Here is a 17,129-nt window from a genome sequence, read left to right as displayed (position 1 = left end):
ATTTACATTACAATGCATCACATACCTCCGGTCCATCAGCTGCCTTTCATGCAGGGAGGCTCCTGGTCATCACTGAACCTGTTACCTTTAGAAGTGTATGAGTTCACTCAAACTAATCAAGCCTGAATGTAATGTGAAAATACAAGCTGGCCAATCAAACTGCCTGCTAAATGGCATTTATCTCAGTTACACCCCGTGCTGCAGCTAAACATTGTTTATTTTCCATTTCTTTTTTTAAGTAACACTGTCACATTAAATTTTGAGTCAGGAGTATTTCCACAGTAAAAAAAACCCACAAGGTAGAACCCAAGTTCACTTCTGAGCTTTGTCTTACTGGCCATGAAAACCTTGGCAGCAGAGGAAGAAAAGAATGTGTGATCAAATAAGATGTTTTCAAAAGAACATTTGGAAAAAGCTATTTCCAAACATATTTCATAATTCTTGTTTACATATTAATGGGAGGTCCTGGAACTCTATTGCTTATTTTAAAATAGAAAGCATTTTATAGAAGTGTTTCAAAAAGCATTTCATGACATTCTCATCCCATGTCCAGCCGACATCCATATCCACACAAATATGGAAAAAGAAAGGGAGGACAGAGAGGTGTCATGTAGACCAGATGAAATGTGGAAAAACTAACTACACAATGACAAACAGATTCTATAAACTGTTCCCCATTCAAAACTGCAGCTGACGAAACTGCTTAAGAGAATAAAGTCAGTCATCTCTAGACTCACTGAGAGCAGTAATATTGTGAATGTGTGCTAAGTAACCATGGTGTACAGTAATAAGTGGTGAATCAACAAAATCCATGTGATCAAGTACAAAAGTGTAAGGAGAACATGAAGTATTCAACTGGAAAAGTCATCCCAGGAGTCCCAGAGCAAATCTATTTTTCCCCTTCCTAATACTTTAGCTTTTAAAAAGTTAAAAAGCTGTCCAAAAAAAGTCTTTGTCACAAGGAATGGAAAATGCTGTTCTAGCATAAGAAACTATGAAATTCTAACTCAATTTGTAAGACCTTCAGGAAGCAAAATTTATGCTCTAAAGCAGGTATATTGTATTATGCCTGGAACCTCCCCAATCAGCTCCATCTCTCACCCAAAACAAAGAACACAAAAGAAATAGGTTTTCAACACAGTAGTAACATTCCAGCAAAGACTGGTAAACAAGTCAGTTCCAAAATCAGGTCCAGCCTCTGAGCAAATCTGATTACCTTTTAAGATAATGCACATTGTGAGCTGCCTTAAGTATGGAATACCCAGATGTGTGGGTCATAAGCAGAAGAGGACTCCATCTTCTGTATAAAGGTATCTGCCAAAGTCAAAAACGTTTCTTCCTACATTCCTAGGACAGCTTTACTGAAGCACACACTCAGTTAACGTATTCAATTCTAACAATTCACTTGCAACTGAGTAGTTACCCTGGTCTAAAAAGGACTATTCACAGAAAGCTCTCTGCTTCCCAAAGTTTCCTCATGCCAGACAGTAAGATTTATGAAACAGATTTAGACAGAATTGACACTTTTGCAACTCTGCTTCTATGTGGCAACAGCACAAATTGCCATCTCTTACTCTGCAAGGAATCAGTCAGGGCAGTCACTTGAAGTGCTCAACGTAAAAACTCTCTGTTAAGTTTCTTAAGCATATTCAGACATCAGAACAATGAATATTCATGCACAGGTATTGAGACACTTTCCAGGAAGAACTTGAGTTGCCACTAACCCTCAACATTTGAGTTAATCTGCAGACTTCACAGCAGGCAATTATAAAAAAAAGAAACCCGACAAACACCAAACAAAAAAACCCTACCGGAACCAAACCAAAAACTAGGGAACAGTTTCATCACACATAGAGGAGGCAGAACAGCATAAGAGGGTACTCATCATACACAGACAGACTTTCTCTAGAGCACTGTCACGTAAGAGGCTACATGTTCTGTGACATGTACCAGCACGAAGATCTACTTGAAATGCAGCTTGGTTATCTGCACACACCTCATGGGCAAGCACTCTGTAGGTGCTGCCTGGATAAGGGGCAAACAGAGACAAAGGTCCTTTCAGCTGAGGCCAGATTTAAGTTACATCAGGCTGTACACGAAGCCTGAGCCCAAAACTCATTTACTAGTTTTGGTGCCTTGATATCCACAGGAAGAAGGTCCTGTTGAGCCATGGTATAGGTCAGTTGATGGATACATCTAGTCTACAGGCCCTCAATTCCCCAAACTGACTTGCAGCAGCCACTTAGTTCAAACAATGCCCAAATTATAAACTAAGAAAGTGGACAGGGCTTTCTAGATGGGCATGCACTTCCAATTCATATGTCTGGAATTATGGAGTGACAAAAAAGAAAAAAGCAGAGGCTGCCTTTGCTCCTTAACTCAATCTATGAATGGTCCTAGACCTACATAACTCCTGAAAAGAGGACATAAGAGGTGCAGAAAGTGCTTTAAACAGTCATAACAGCAACAAGAGAAAAAAGCCACCTTAAATAATATTTTCTATCCACTGTCTTTTACTCCACTGAATAACACTATTACAAACAGACAACAAAAACAGTATGTTCTGCAGTTTAAAAAGCCTTTTGATTCTAATTGAAAGCACCACAGAATATCACTACAAAGTCACACAGCAGCACTTTCCATGTTACACTCTCAGCAATGCAGGACCAAACCATAAGTTGTGTTGTATCAGTCCAACACCTACTAATACAAACCATTAAAATCAGAAGCAGCTTTTACACAACTGCAAGTGTCATGAAAGATGAATCAAGATGGTGCTTTTTGGGGCAAATTATGGAGGCCTAAGTACAATACTCCTCTTTGTAGCCATCTCTGTAATCACAATACAGACTTTGATAAGAAAGAACTTTTTCTGCATGTTACACACATGACAGTCAAATTTTGACTGTGTTGCCCTCAACACACATTCTAGAAAGGCCTGCAGTGCTAAAGGCTTTGTGTCTGACTCCGCTATAACAGGATGCAGAGTGAAAATGGGAAGAAAGCACAAATGCATGAACACTCAAAAAAAGATGTGGGTAAGGCAAAAGGACGTGGTCCCAGCATTTGCCCTTCATACATCACAACAGAATAGCGACCTTCTGCTCTCCTGCCACTCTGCCCTCCAGGCCTTTGAAGGGGAACAGTGTCACATTTTAACTTCAGTTCCTCAGTGCTGAGGTCCAAAAACGTAAAAAGGCTAAAAAGTGTTTAGTCAAATTGTATGATGTTTAAGAGCTTATATATGTTTTCTTAGTCCAAATTAAGGAAAAAAACCAAACCAGAAAATGCTTATGGGAACATTCACCCTCAGTAGTAAAACTAAGCCAGGAAGCTACTTACCTTGTTCAGACTGCCCAGTGACTAGAAAGTTGTGTCCACAGGAAAGCAAACTGCTTACAATCTGTGGAATTATGCTTAAAAAAAACCCCCAAACACAAGAAAAACACTATTAGAGCAAGAAGTGTAAGTACTTATTTTTGGCAGAGCCAAAATTTAGCTAAACTACTTGAGCTTTGCTATTTGACAGGTACTGTGCCTTGTTCTATGATTGCTAGGCTGAGATTTATTTCATTCATCTTACTAACTTTCAAAAGTCAGTACAAGTTCCCGAATTTTACCACAAAGATAGATATTACTCCACCCTACTTCACATAGTCTATCTGTTCCACACAGATGAACAGACTACTTACCATAATACTTTTATGCCTGCTTGCACATCTGAAAATAGCTAAGCTTTTTTTTCCCCAATACCTGCATAGAGGAAGCTCATCATCATGGTTACCACGAAACACAAAAAAAGGACAAACAAAAAACCCCTTTCCTCACTGGAGAGCATTTGACATTCAGCTACACAGCATGTGTAGCATTCAGTTTCAGGGTGGTAAATATTGCTAAGATGAATTCTGAATAGTCTGAAAATTCAGGATGCAGCCACTGCAGTGGACAGACAACTCTTTGGTAAGTTGTCTTAATATTAAACTTCCAAATTAACTTCCAAATTCCCTATGGCACCTTGGAAGGAGCAATGCCTTCAATACTTCTTGCTTCAGAGCCATACAGGATGCCACAGCCCTTCCTCTCAAGACTGAAGCCCATCACGAAAGTTAACATATTTCTAGGAAAGCAAACAGTGAAGAGAGTTGTTTATTCTATTTTAGTGCACAAGCACTTTTAATAGTCAATACAAGATTCAAACTGTTTCAGTCAACGCCAGTTCTCACAGGACAGAAATAAACACAGCTCCACTTTGGAGGACCACCTATCGCTTTCTGGCACGTTTTCCACGTCCAGAGGAGTTAACTGGTTTTTTCCCAAAAATTTTAAAATCACTCCCCGTACCTGCCTGCAAAACAATGTTTTCAAAACAATTTGCCAACAATTCTCTGAAAAACACAGCAGATTGAGCATCTGCACTTCAGATGCACTGCAGCGTAAGCAAGTGTAGTAAGTGGACCTTGTTACATAGTTAGAAGAGCCTCTGCACGACTAAGGTGGAATGGCAGAATTCTTGTCACATGACACTCAAACATACAAAATCTGAGCAAAAGTCAAATGAAGGCAAGCCCATGTTTCTGAGACTGCCACTGTAAGAAACTTTTACATTTCATCCTTACCGATTAATACAGAATTATGAAAACAGGAAAAAACACAGGCTTTTCCAGGACTTTGGTCAGGCTCCTAATACACAGAAGCTGAACTAACATGAGCTAACTTTTTAAACTACAACATACTGATAGTTTATATACACTCCTGAAACAGACAGTTACCAGAAAAACTAACAGTATGAACTAATCAAAGTAGAATCATAACAACTAATTTCTCTCAGTATTACACAAAAAAACCCAATCAAAACAAAATGCTTTGAGAATTTCAGTTTAAATGCTTTGAGTTCTTTACTGAAATTATAATACATAAATTTGAACCAGAATAACTGGCAAAGGATGAAACAGAATCCTACATTGTGTCGTTTTAGCACTGTTAAGACAGTAACACCGCATTCCAGCTTTTAAAATGTCCTTGTGAGGCAACTGTACTGATGAGAACAGTTTGCTTCAATATAATCTGTGTTCAGTCTCGAATCAAGACAGGGCAGTGGCATTTGGCACCCTTATAAAGCATCCACAGACAGCAAGTAGCCTTTCCCATCTGCAAGGCTGATGCAGGGGAAATAAAAAAAAACAACCTGTAATTACTGTAGAAGTGTACCAGAACTCCAGAACTATCAACAAGCTATAGGATTATACTGAGCCCCGCAAGAGAAAGACAGAATTAATGACTATGAGGCACAACCTTCTCTACAGCTGCTGCTTCTCTTTAGCAAATTATGTCACCTAAATAAGGAGACTGCCTCATTACTTCTGATTTAGCAGTAATTCAGAATCTTAAATGGAGCATATAGAGTTGAATTCAGTTTCTTGGATAAAACATAGCATATTCATGGCTGAAACTGGAAAAAAGTCTGGAAACTGCTTATTTAACTCTGCTCCACTAACCAACTGCCCAGCACCAGACTGAACATAAGCAGGAACTTGGGTGTGTGCGTAAGTAAACATTTTGTCACTGTTATGTACATTTCACATGACTGAAACTAAGTGTGAGAAGTCATTCAGCACTCATCACACAACAGTTTGAGATCTTAGGAGGCTAAAGCAGATTACAACCTCTAAAGAGAAAAATTAAGAAATGCAAACATATTTCAACATGAAAAAGCACACCATGAGAGCAGGTGACTTCTTAATAAAGGACTTCTACAGATACAAGTGTTCTATTAAAGCTATATTCGGGAAGTAATATGCCAAAACATTTGTATTAATACTACAAGGAAGGTAAAGCATTGCCCTTGGGCCTTTAAGCTGGATCTTACAAGATCCAGGTTCTAGACAGACTCTGCCAGAGGCTTGTTTTTTGACGCTCAACAGATTTCTGCATTCTCATAGGGTTAAACTCCCATTTATTTTATAGTTAACTGAGATTTTTAAAAGAAAACCAGCCAAATTTAAGTGTTAGTATTAGAGGCATGAACATCATTGATCTATGATCAAGCAAAAGAAAAACCAACCTGACCCCTTCTGAGTTACACTCTACAAATGTGAACTCCAGTAAGTTTTTAGCCAACAATAACACTTTGCTATCAGAACTCACATAAAACCAAAAGCTGAATAAACATACTAATTTTGGAATTTTTTACTAGCATGGATTTAATCCATATAAGTACTTAAAAATTCACTCTTGCGACTTTTCAAAACATTTAGTGCTGCACCCAGGAGGCTCAGCATTTCCTCAAGGAAGAACAGGTGTAAAACCCTAATCTACTTTGCATCAGAAACCACAGGCACACAAAAACACTGCAAAGCTTAATGTAAAGCTTACTGCACTTCACAGGATTCTAGTAAGGTTCAGCCTAAGGAAGTCTCCACATATAAAGAAAAGGAAAACAGAAGACTACAGAAGAAAGCAGAAGATACAAACTCTAAAACACCTCTATGAACTCAGGAAGATATTGCAACGTGGAGCCTCAAAGCTCGGAATCTGGAACTCTCACAGGTGCACTGGTAGCAGCAATTTCACTTTTATTGACGAGCTTTATAAAGAATAAGTGGGATGTCCTAGAAATTTATACACAGCAGTTGCATTTATATACCTGCACCACCTGAGGAGGTTAAGTGACAGCAAGACACCCGCTTTTTTGTTCACACACCTTCAAATGGACAGGATGTTCTTCCATTCTAGGGTTATACATTTGAGAAAATGTACTATCTGCAAATTAAATAGTGAAATATTGAATACATGCTTTTTTTGCTGTAAAATTCTCTTGTCAGAGTGAATGCAGTTAAAGCTTTCTTGAGTAATCATGCCCAAGAACTATTTTCTTTGAGGATCTAGACCTGAACACTGTTTCAATAAGAACCATTCTCTTTACAAGGATTAACGCAATAGCTTCAGATACTGACAAACTATTTATCTGCACAAAAGGCTTCAGAATTTTTCATGCCATCAGATTGCAAACAAGAGGACCCACTTACCACACAGCGAGGCAGGAAGTTTCACTCAGCAACCACAAGCATGACCTCAAGGCACAGTAGTCCCCTCGTATTACAGATACTGCATACGTGTTAGCTAAGTGAGTAAGAGGTTTCCCTAAAGCTGATTTAATTTTAGTATTACAGGTTGGTCCTATTAAATTCCTATCAACAGCTATAAAGTAAGACTTCCAAAACTAATTATAATGGTAAGAAGTACTTTATTCCTCATATTACCCATATTCTCACAAGATCTGTTCTGGGGAAGAGAAACAGTGATAGTAAGCAAACATACTCATACAGGAGAGACCTGTGGTTATTAACGTTCTAGAGCCTCACTAGAACAGAAGGTTTCAGTATAGTTAAGAAATAGCTTTCAAACCAAGTCTATTCCAGACAAGACAGAGCTATCTGTGTTACATAAAACTTTCCCATTAGCAGCTCTTAACGCCTTCAGCATCTGCTGGGACAGCGGTGCCTGGATGCCTGACATCCTTAGTGTCCACAGCATCTTTGGGGACAGTGGTGTCCATGGTACAAACAATCCTCCCAGCAGAGAGAGATCTCTGAAGACAGTGGCCCCAGTGTTACATTAATCTTCCCAGCATCTGTTTGGACTACTGCAATCTCATATCCATACTAAATAATATGTCACAGCGTCTGTATTGTCCAGTCTCCACAAATAGTATCAAATAACATTGTAGGCCAACAGCCCATCAAAATTAGGGGAAAAAAGCAAACAGAAGATGTATCCAATTTTATTACAAGTATCTGTAACTTCAAAGTCCATTTCTATACCAGAAGACTTGACTGTAATGAGCTATTTCTTAAACATCCTTCTTTTATATTTTCTGGTCCTTAAGACTGCTAATTTCTTAAATCCATCACTTGTTTTGATATTTATTTAGTTAATCCTTAAAAATCAATACACTACTCTTCAGTCTTCATATTTTTACTTGGCATACTAATACATTATAAATACAGAACTCTTTTTAGAATTAAAAATACTTGAGATTAAGTCTCTTATTCAGCTCTTCCAGAGACAGGAAGGTATAAGTGTGGGTTGGAGTTTTTTAAATTGATAAGGAAATATTAAGCTTTTCACAATACTGCATCCCAGATATAATACTTCCGATGTCTACTTAAAACATTAAATTTAGAATTAATTATGTCTTACAATATTACAATTACAACACACTTTTATGATGCAGAAGAACAGATGCTTATCAACATGCCAACCATGGCTCAGTATTTAAAATTCAGGGGTAGAGTCATTCTGGATTCAGATTACCAACCCAAGAGTTAAAAAAAAAATCCATCTTTGTTCTCTTCAAGTTCTCATTTCTCCATTGTAAAAGTTCACTTCAAGGACAGCACAGAAATCAACTTCATTAAGGGCCTTTATCTGCCATGCTATTATTGTCCTCTAAGATTTTTCATCCTAAAGTTTCTCCTTACCACCACTCTGACTTTTACAAATACCCTTCGAGACAGCACATACTACACAAGGTAGACTTGAGTATTTTTCTGAAGGACATACACAAGTATATGTTTTTCAGTAAAATGTGATAATTGATTTGGAAAAAACCCCAATCTAAATGAAAAAAAACATGCAAGAAAGCCTAGTAAATCTTTCTAGTAAATTAAGTCCTAAATCATTAAAATTAGGGTAAATAAAGAATAAAAGTTAGTGATTTCACAAAGTATCTAGGGCTATATAGTCTCAAAAAGCCTGCCAGGTCAAATAATACCATACCTAAGCAATTTCATGAAATATGATTTTAAAAAAAAGCAAGTAAGTTTGGGGCAAACTATTTAATAAACAAGGCTTAGAGGGAAGTTGCCAAAACTCTTCTAAGGCCTGGTGTCTCCGATGAAGTATCACTCACCTGCTCAGCTTATGCTAATATGTCTACAGAACTATTCACTTGTATAACTAACTGTGTATAAATTAACAGCTGTTAAGTGGCTTGAGGATAGACAGATGTTTTTATTTTCTAAGGTCTTCAAATGAAATAAAATTGTTAGAAATGGATTAAACTGAGTACAGATTAATGTACTCAACGTAGCCTAGTCTACATTTTATCCTATATTATCTTGCCAGAAGATTATGCATTAACTACTTTCTACAAGGATTTTGAGCTAAATTTAAGCCAGAAACCATGTTAGTAGAAATGTACTCTGCCTCTAAGTCAGGAAATTTAGTTTAGCTGCACTTAGGAAGAGAGGCTTCCAAGGAACAGACATTCAAGAAAAAACCAAAAACGTACAGCAAAACACCTTTACACCATCACGATCCTTTTAATACTATTATCTTCCTGAGCTGAAGTCACACATTTTGAAGGCTCCTTCTGTCCAAGTAGGTATCTGGTACTGCTCTAAGTGGTATGCACATATTGCCCATATCAAGAACGTACAATTTTACTACTAAATTACATATGTTCTGTAAACCGCATATTTTCAAGAGAAATCAAAACGCAGGTGCCCTCCCTAGTCAGAGGGGTCTCTTCAAGGCTAAAAATAAGACTGTTTCACTGGTAAAACAGACATACTCTAGCAATGGAAAAGACCACGAGTATAGGACTGTTATTCCCAGTCTGTCCAGTTCACACGTAGAGGTCTTCCGTGGGAACAGCTCTCTCGAGCGTATCTGTGGTACGCCGCGCTTTTAATCCACCTGTGCCGTTCCCAACTTACCTACTCAGCTCGCACTGCTGGCAGTTCCTCCTCCAAAGGCAGCTGGAAGTCTTTTTTTGAGCCTCAGGGCTCTTAGGTTTGGGCTTTGCAGTTCCTTATGGACAGACACTCCCACCACTGAGGCAGCAGCACGCAGAAGCAGCTAGAAAGTTTGCCACAATCTCTACCTTTCCCTGCAATTCGCTCCTCTCCCGGCCTCAGCCTCTTCTCGCTCCTGGCGAAAGGGACCGGCTTTGAGGGCGTCAGCGGAGGCGACACTTCTCGGCGCGGTTTCCTGCCGCCTCAGTGCGGCGCGGCTGGCAGCGCTGCCCCGCCGGAGGGCGGCTGCGGGCCGGGGGGCGCCGGGGGCACCGCTGACTCGGGGCTGGGGCTGCGGCCGTGTTTGCCGCGAGCCTCATGCTCGCCGCGGTGCTCCCTGACATCATTCATTCTGTTACACGCACGCCCGCCCCCTCCATTTCCAAACACTGACTCACCCCGGCGCTGCCGCTGCCGCCGCTGGGGCCGGGCCGGACCAACCGGCCGGACCTCTCCGAGCCCCCGCCCGCCCGAGCAGCCCCGCCCGCCCGCACGCTCCGGCCCCCCCGCCCCGCGCCTCTGCGCGCGCGCCGCCCGCCGCCCCCGCCCGCCGGGGCCGCCCCGCCCGCGGGGGCTCGGCGGGGATCGGGGGGGGGGCGGTAAGGGGGCCGCTGCCCCCCCGGAGCGGGCATCCCCCGCCCGCTGCCCCCCTGCCCGGCCCGCGGCCGTGGGGGCTCTGCGGGGCTCGGGGGAAGGGGGGGAGGGTAAGGGGGCCGTTGCCCCCCCGGCCCGGGCATCCCCCGCCCGCCCCGCGGCCGTGGGGCCTCTACGGGGATCGGCGCGGGGGGCGGGTGTGGAGGGTAAGGGAACCGCTGCCCCCCGACCCGGGCATCCCCTGCCCTGCCCGCCCAGGCATCCGCCGCCCGCCGCCCCCCTGCCCTGCCACGCCACGCACCCCTGGCCCAGGGGCGGCTCAGCCCCGCTGCCAACAGGCAAGGGCCAGGTCAGCTCGCCAACCGGGACACCGAGACCTGCGCTGCCCCCACAAAACGCTGGTTACGAGAGCGGCGCCGCCCGCCCCCGCAGCCAGCTCAGCGGCAGGTGCGGGGGCCGCTCCGCAGCCAGGCCAGAGCCAGGCGCCGCCGCAGGGACGGGCTTCCCGCCTGGCCGGGGAATTGGATTCCCCGAACTCCGGGCTCCCATGACGATGACTGTCGCTGGAACCCCCTGCTTCTCAAATCCCTTCTTTGGATTTGGCTTCCCTTTGGTTTTCGTTTTGTTCGGATTTGTGTGGGGGTTTTGTTGGCTTTTTGGGGAAGGGTGGAGGGTATTTCTTTTCTCCTCCCTCTTTTGTTTTTAAAAGAGTTTTCCCTCATCATTACGTAGCAGTCAGATTTTGTTTGGAGTTTTCCAATGTAACAAACACGTGATCGGCGAGGGGAGGGAGGGAAGAAGGTGTCAACTCATCTTCCTCACCGAAACTCGCTTTGGCCGATACACACCTGTCCTGCCCTGCAGTCACCGAGCGGGCACAGGACAGCGCGGCCGCCTCGCACACAGCCCCGGATTCCAGGGAAGCACCTGACACTCCATTCGTCACACCCCTGGAAAGCCCCCTCCACCCAGCTATTGGCTATTCTGCTTGGGTTGCTCACACTTTGTTTTTTTCCACAAAAGCTTGGGGGAAGGGAAGGGAGAATATGCTTTATTCTAGCACTGGGTGGAAAAATTTTCTGCACTCTCGGAGTTCTGTGGGACAGGGGAACTACCCTGATCCGACAGCGACAGGCAGAGCACTGGTACCGACAGGATGCCAGGATTTCTAAGTTTTATCTTTTGCAGGGTTAATGCAAACACTGTTAGAGCCAGATAAACAATTAATCTAGGTTACTGCTGTTCCTGTTGCTAGGTAAATGGACATATACACCCCTAGTGCTGAATCAGAAACCCTGTTGGAACCTCACAAGGCTCTTTACTGCCACTGTGATGACCCACCACCCCCCCTCAATTCTCATAGCTAGGTCATTTAAAACCAAACCTGAAAAAAACCCTGGGCAAGGTGCTTGCTTTTAACTGGTTACACAGATATCTACATATTGCATACACTTAATCGCATACAAGCCTTGCAGAATTATGCCTCACTTCAAGATGTTATACAGAGGATAAAAACTATCAGAGTAACAGCTGAAGAGTAGAACAAGTAATCAGAATAAAAAAATACCTACAGGCAAATATACATATAGCAAAGGCTAAACAGAGACCCCTCTATTTTTCTTAATTAAAAAAGCAATTTAAGGAAAGTTAAACGGAAAGATGGGAAACTTTACTTTTCTATTTAAATAATTTGGAAAAATGACAGTAATCTGAAACACTGTTGTTACTTTTAAATACTATTCCCAATGACCTTCACACATTAACTCACTTTGTTCAAGGCAGCACTTTACACCTCACCTTCAGCCCATCCCTGCAGATGGCCTGCAGAAGTGTAGAACTTGGTCACAAGAGTTCCCACTGAGCTCAGAGGAGCATTTGTGAGGAGCAGCTCGCATGAGAGTGTTTTCAGCTCATCTGACAACTACTGTTTGCAAGTCCTGCATAACAACAAACTTTTGAAAGCAAGTGGAATATTTGTGAAGTTACAAAACTTGTCAGAGGAATTAGCAGCACATCTCTTGATCTTTAGAGTAACTTCACAAGATCCTTTTCAAACAAGAATTAGAGAGAACATGTGACTTGCACAACGGTAACTTTTTTATGAGGAAAAAAACCCTCTCACACATAAATATAATTCCACGGGGAGACTTATATAAAGCCATATTCCCCCTCACCTCCCAGGGAGGCAGATGGGAGAGTAGAGAAGAAGAGTTTTGAAGGGGGAAAAGAATTACTGTTCCTTTCAGTTGGAACAAACCCAGCATCTTTTTCATTACTGTTTACTTTTTCCCCCTTTTATGAGATCAGCAGGGATATTATTGGAAACAGTATTTCTATAAACGAACACAGCCAGCCTGTGCATTAAAATTCTGACTATTTCCAAAGAGACACCCAGGCAGTTTTCAAAAGCAGTTACCATGAGAATCCTGCTTAGTTCTGCCATGGGAGAACTGAAGCTGCAAGATGGGGCTTGAGGGGGAGAGGAAACAAGAACCATATAGAAGTTTCTAGTTTAAGCTGACTTTACAGTTTATAGATAAACAGTAGTTCAAAAAAAAAAGCCTATTTGTGTAGCCAAGCCATAGCAGACATCTGTGCAGAAATTTGATAGAGAAAAACCATGTACTTCTGCTCAGCCTAAGTAGTTTCAGAACTAGTAAGTTGGATAAGCACACACATTCTGAGGAGCTCACACATATTTGCAGGCTTTATTACAGCTCTGTTAAGGGCACATGAAAACATATGTAGGTATTTCATACTGAAGTGTACCACACACTTCCATATTACAGTCCCTCATAATTCTTACTTCTTTTTTCTCCAAGTAGCATATAAATCAGAGCAATCCTGCAAGCTGCTTCTATTCAGGTCTAACATGATATTCTGTATCCTGGTTCTCGCAGCAGCCCTATTATATCTATGAAGGTGCTAGTTGATACTCCTACCTTAAAGCAGATGAAGTAACTCCAAAGTGTTTTGTTATTGCCATCCAATTATGAGAGAATAAAACACACTAAAGCCCAGTGTAGGCAGAATATTAAATCATAGATTCTTCATTAGTGTACACTCAAAATATTTAGCAACACTGAAAAAAATAAGTTCTGCAATTCTAGAATTAAATGCATTTCATTGATAACAAATTCTATGTCTCCAGATTATTATTTCAATCATTCAGTAGCTCTTTTTCATCATTGAGGACTTCAGAACAAGGAAAAAAAAGCTTTCCTTGTAGTCTTATCATTAATGTCACTATTGTTGGCAAGTGAACAAGTGGATGAAAAGATAAGCCACAAAAGAAACTGTAAGGCAAGTTTTTCCATCATTACTTCATAAGCAGCAGCTCCAAAGTACACAGTAGTGCCCTACCACTGCAGGACTGGGGGCCTTAAGAAACACCTTTATAAATCCCCACAGCTCGCCCAGCCAGCGGTTGAGCCGCTCAGGGAACAAGCCCACCTTGACAGGCCGGTGGCAGCTGAACCCAAACAGACAGCCAAAAGGAAAAGAAGACTACTACTTACTATAAAGCACAAAGCTGTCAAGACAAGCACTGCCACACTAAGCACACAAACTTCTTTTAGCGTTACCACGTTATACAAAGAACCCAGGAGCAATGAAAGCTCAGTGAAGCTCACTCAGTTCAACTCAGCTCAGCCGAGCCCACCTCGATGCCGCTAGGAAATCCCTGGGAGACAAGTCCGGCCGGCTGCCCGGGGTTACCTGCGGCCTCCTGCGCTGTCGCTGCGCTCCCTTCCCGGCCTGCCCGGCCCCGCTGCCCGACTGACTGCCGAGGCGCCGCTGCTGCCCGCCCTGCCCCAGCTTTCAAAGGAGGCGGGAAGCGGTGCGGGCCAATGGCAGCGGGATCCGGCCCGGGGGCCGCCCCGCAGGTACCGCGGGTCTAGCCTGGCACGGCCCGGGCAGTTCCGAGGCGGGGCAGAGGATGCTCCAGCCAGGCTCTTTCAACTTACGAGACTCACAGACCTGTGACTGTTGTCTAACCTTGGTGCTTTATACAGTTTACATTCCTCAAAAATTGCTATATTAGTTGTTTTCACAATCAGCAGCTAGGCAGAGATACTAAGTTTTTCAAACTTTTTCCAAAGACTTATGTGTTATTGAGAACAGCCCTGGATAGTTTCAGGAAAAAAAACCCCAAACAAAGAACAAAACACAAACCTGAAGCTTTGTGGAATTACACTCCTTGCTAAAGCTCAGGGGAAAGAGGAAAACATTTAGACTACAGAGTTTGGTTGCTTTTTTTTTACAAAGCAGAAAGTTAAAACAAACTTTGTACTTTTCCCTCAATATTTCACTTACATAAGCAGAAAAAGCTGTATCACAAAGTTATCCTATTTTTTTCTTTTGGATACTATTGTGGGATCATAGAATCATAGAATGGTTTGGGTTGGAAAGGAACCTTGAAGATCACTCAGTTCTGACCCCCCTGCTGTGGGCAGGGGCACCTTGCACTAGACCAGGTTGCTCAAAGCTCCATCCAGCCTGGCCTTGAACACTTCCAGAGATGGGGCATCCACAACTTCCCTGGGCAACCTGTTCCAGTGCCTCACCACCCACACAGTAAAGAATATTTTCTTAATGGAATTAGGAACAGGATGGGGTGGAGGTCTGTTTTATTGTTTGATTTTGGTAATTCTTTTAGTACTCAAACTATCTGGAATCAGACATGCTTTAGAAGCCGTGAAATAAAAGATCGGGTTCAGTTTCCTTAAACCAACTTTTCTTATTACTATAGCCCAAAATTGATTTTCTATCTAAAAATATATACATCCAGAATCACTGCCTGTGGCTTCAGAGTGCTTTCTACACACAACAGTGGCATTTGAATAAATGCTTCTCTTGTATGAAACAAGGCTTCAGAATAAATAGTGCAGGTGCTTACTGGGCAGGGGGCATGGGGGGTAAACTGGAAATCAGGAAACAATAAAAATAACTTCTAGTTTATCATCTCTACATGGAAGCAAGGTGATTCTAGGAAACTGCATCAAGCAGAAGTATAGCAAATATTCTCAACCTCTTTAGAAAAAGAGGTTACATTTTTGGAAACAACTAGAAGATAGAAGAATGATGCCAGACAGCTAAAAAGGCTTATTAAGTCTTTTTTGCAACATCATAAGGATTTCTAGATACGATATTAAGTGCATGAAAATTAAGAGAAGACTGCTGTGCTGTAACAATTGTCATGAAGTCAAATGACAGGCGAAGTGACCCATTTTCTTTGCTACTCAGCCTATCTACTCTGTCTTTTCTTCATGCTCCTGAATAGTTTTTCTAACTTCTCTGATCCCATCTTTCCTATGTAGCTTCCTTTTAATTTCTTGGCCTTTGGCTTTCTTTGCAGCTGGCCCATATTCTGAAACAATAGTTGGGCTACACCTCTGACTGCTAGACAACATCCCCTTCAACAAAAGGCTTATAGGGCTTTTCGCCACTAAAGCAAAACAAAGAGCCCTAATTGTAATGCAAACTAACAGTAACTGAACAACTGTAAAAATGTTGCTAGATGATCTCTATTTGTCTCTACACATCTCTGCTTTTTCTATGAAGGAGAATTTTATCTTATTCAACTGGGAAAGGAGAAAAAAATAGAGGGAAAAGGAAGTGAGACTGGAACGTGAATGAGCATACAAAACTGCTAAGATTTACCCCTCTTTATTGAAGTTTATGAGCAATGTAATTTTTATCTCATTATCTTGCATTTTAGGATTCTATTAGTATGAAGACTTTTTTTTAGCAAAAATTATTTTTAAACCTAAGCAGCTGACACAATTGCAGAAGGGACAGGTGGCCTACTTAAAAAAAAAAGTGACAGCTGTTATCATCTGAATGTAAATTCAGTATGAAACATATGGACAGATCTATCATACTAGGGTAACCTCCTATCTTATCTGCTGACCTGTTTCTGGTAGCAGGAGAAGCAAGAAGCTTCAGAAGAGGGGAAATGACAATGTCGATAAAAGGTGGATAAAGGACAGAAAGGAGAAAAGGATCCCTCTGTCCTAGCTGCTTATCTACTTACCCTTCCAAAAGAGAATCATAGAATCGCTGAAGTTGGAAAAGACATTCAGGACCATGAAGTCCAACTATTCACCTAGCACCACCATCATGCTCACCATTAAATCAAGTCCTCAAGTGCTATATCCACACATTTTTGAACACTTCTAGAGATGGTGACTCCACCACTTCCCTGGGCAGTCTGTTCCAAGGCTTTTCCAACCATTTTCACGATTTTTTATTTCCTGGTATCTAATCTAAACCTCCTCTGGTGCAACTTGAGGCCATTTCCTTTTGTTTTCTTTCTGCGTAGCGTAACAGGAGATGCATTTTCTCCTTTTAAATAAAAAGATCAGCAACGAAAAAAGTAAGGTTTAATGAAGTTATACACTCAACACCAAAAATTTGCTGCTTTTGGTAGATTTGTTTGTTTGTTTGTTTGTAAGTAGTGATACTCCTCTATTAACTAAGATCTTAATATAATCCCATTCCTATTTCTCCAAGAGTTTAAAAAAGTTTGAGGAAAAATACAGAAGACATACAAAACAGTCTCAAATGAAATTTTGCTATTATTTGAGCAAGACTGTAGAATAAAGTCTGACTGTGAAATAACAGCTAAAGACATTCTGTCAGATATCCTGCAAGTAAGTGAATGAGTCATGAATCTCAGAGTTAAAGAAGCAAAAGACAGAGCTGACTCATATACCAATTCTGCATTTCAAATATGAC

General features: G+C 41.8%; 1 protein-coding gene across 4 annotated transcripts in view; it reads right to left on the bottom strand.

Moving 5' to 3' along the window:
* SGMS2 (sphingomyelin synthase 2) overlaps positions 1–14,199 on the bottom strand; it is a 39,526-nt gene extending 25,327 nt beyond the window's left edge. The window contains exon 1 of one of the 4 annotated variants that reach the window (XM_071555975.1): positions 14,109–14,199. The gene's annotated coding sequence lies outside the window, so the exon portion shown is untranslated. The other 3 variants (XM_071555977.1, XM_071555974.1, XM_071555976.1) reach the window with 3 other exon arrangements.
* Positions 14,200–17,129: the final 2,930 nt, after the last annotated feature.

Source organism: Pithys albifrons, chromosome 5 (genome assembly GCF_047495875.1).
Source record: "Pithys albifrons albifrons isolate INPA30051 chromosome 5, PitAlb_v1, whole genome shotgun sequence".
NCBI classification, from domain to species: domain Eukaryota; kingdom Metazoa; phylum Chordata; class Aves; order Passeriformes; family Thamnophilidae; genus Pithys; species Pithys albifrons.
Note: the sequence above shows the minus strand (reverse complement) of the source record. Positions and strands in the feature narration are given on the sequence as shown.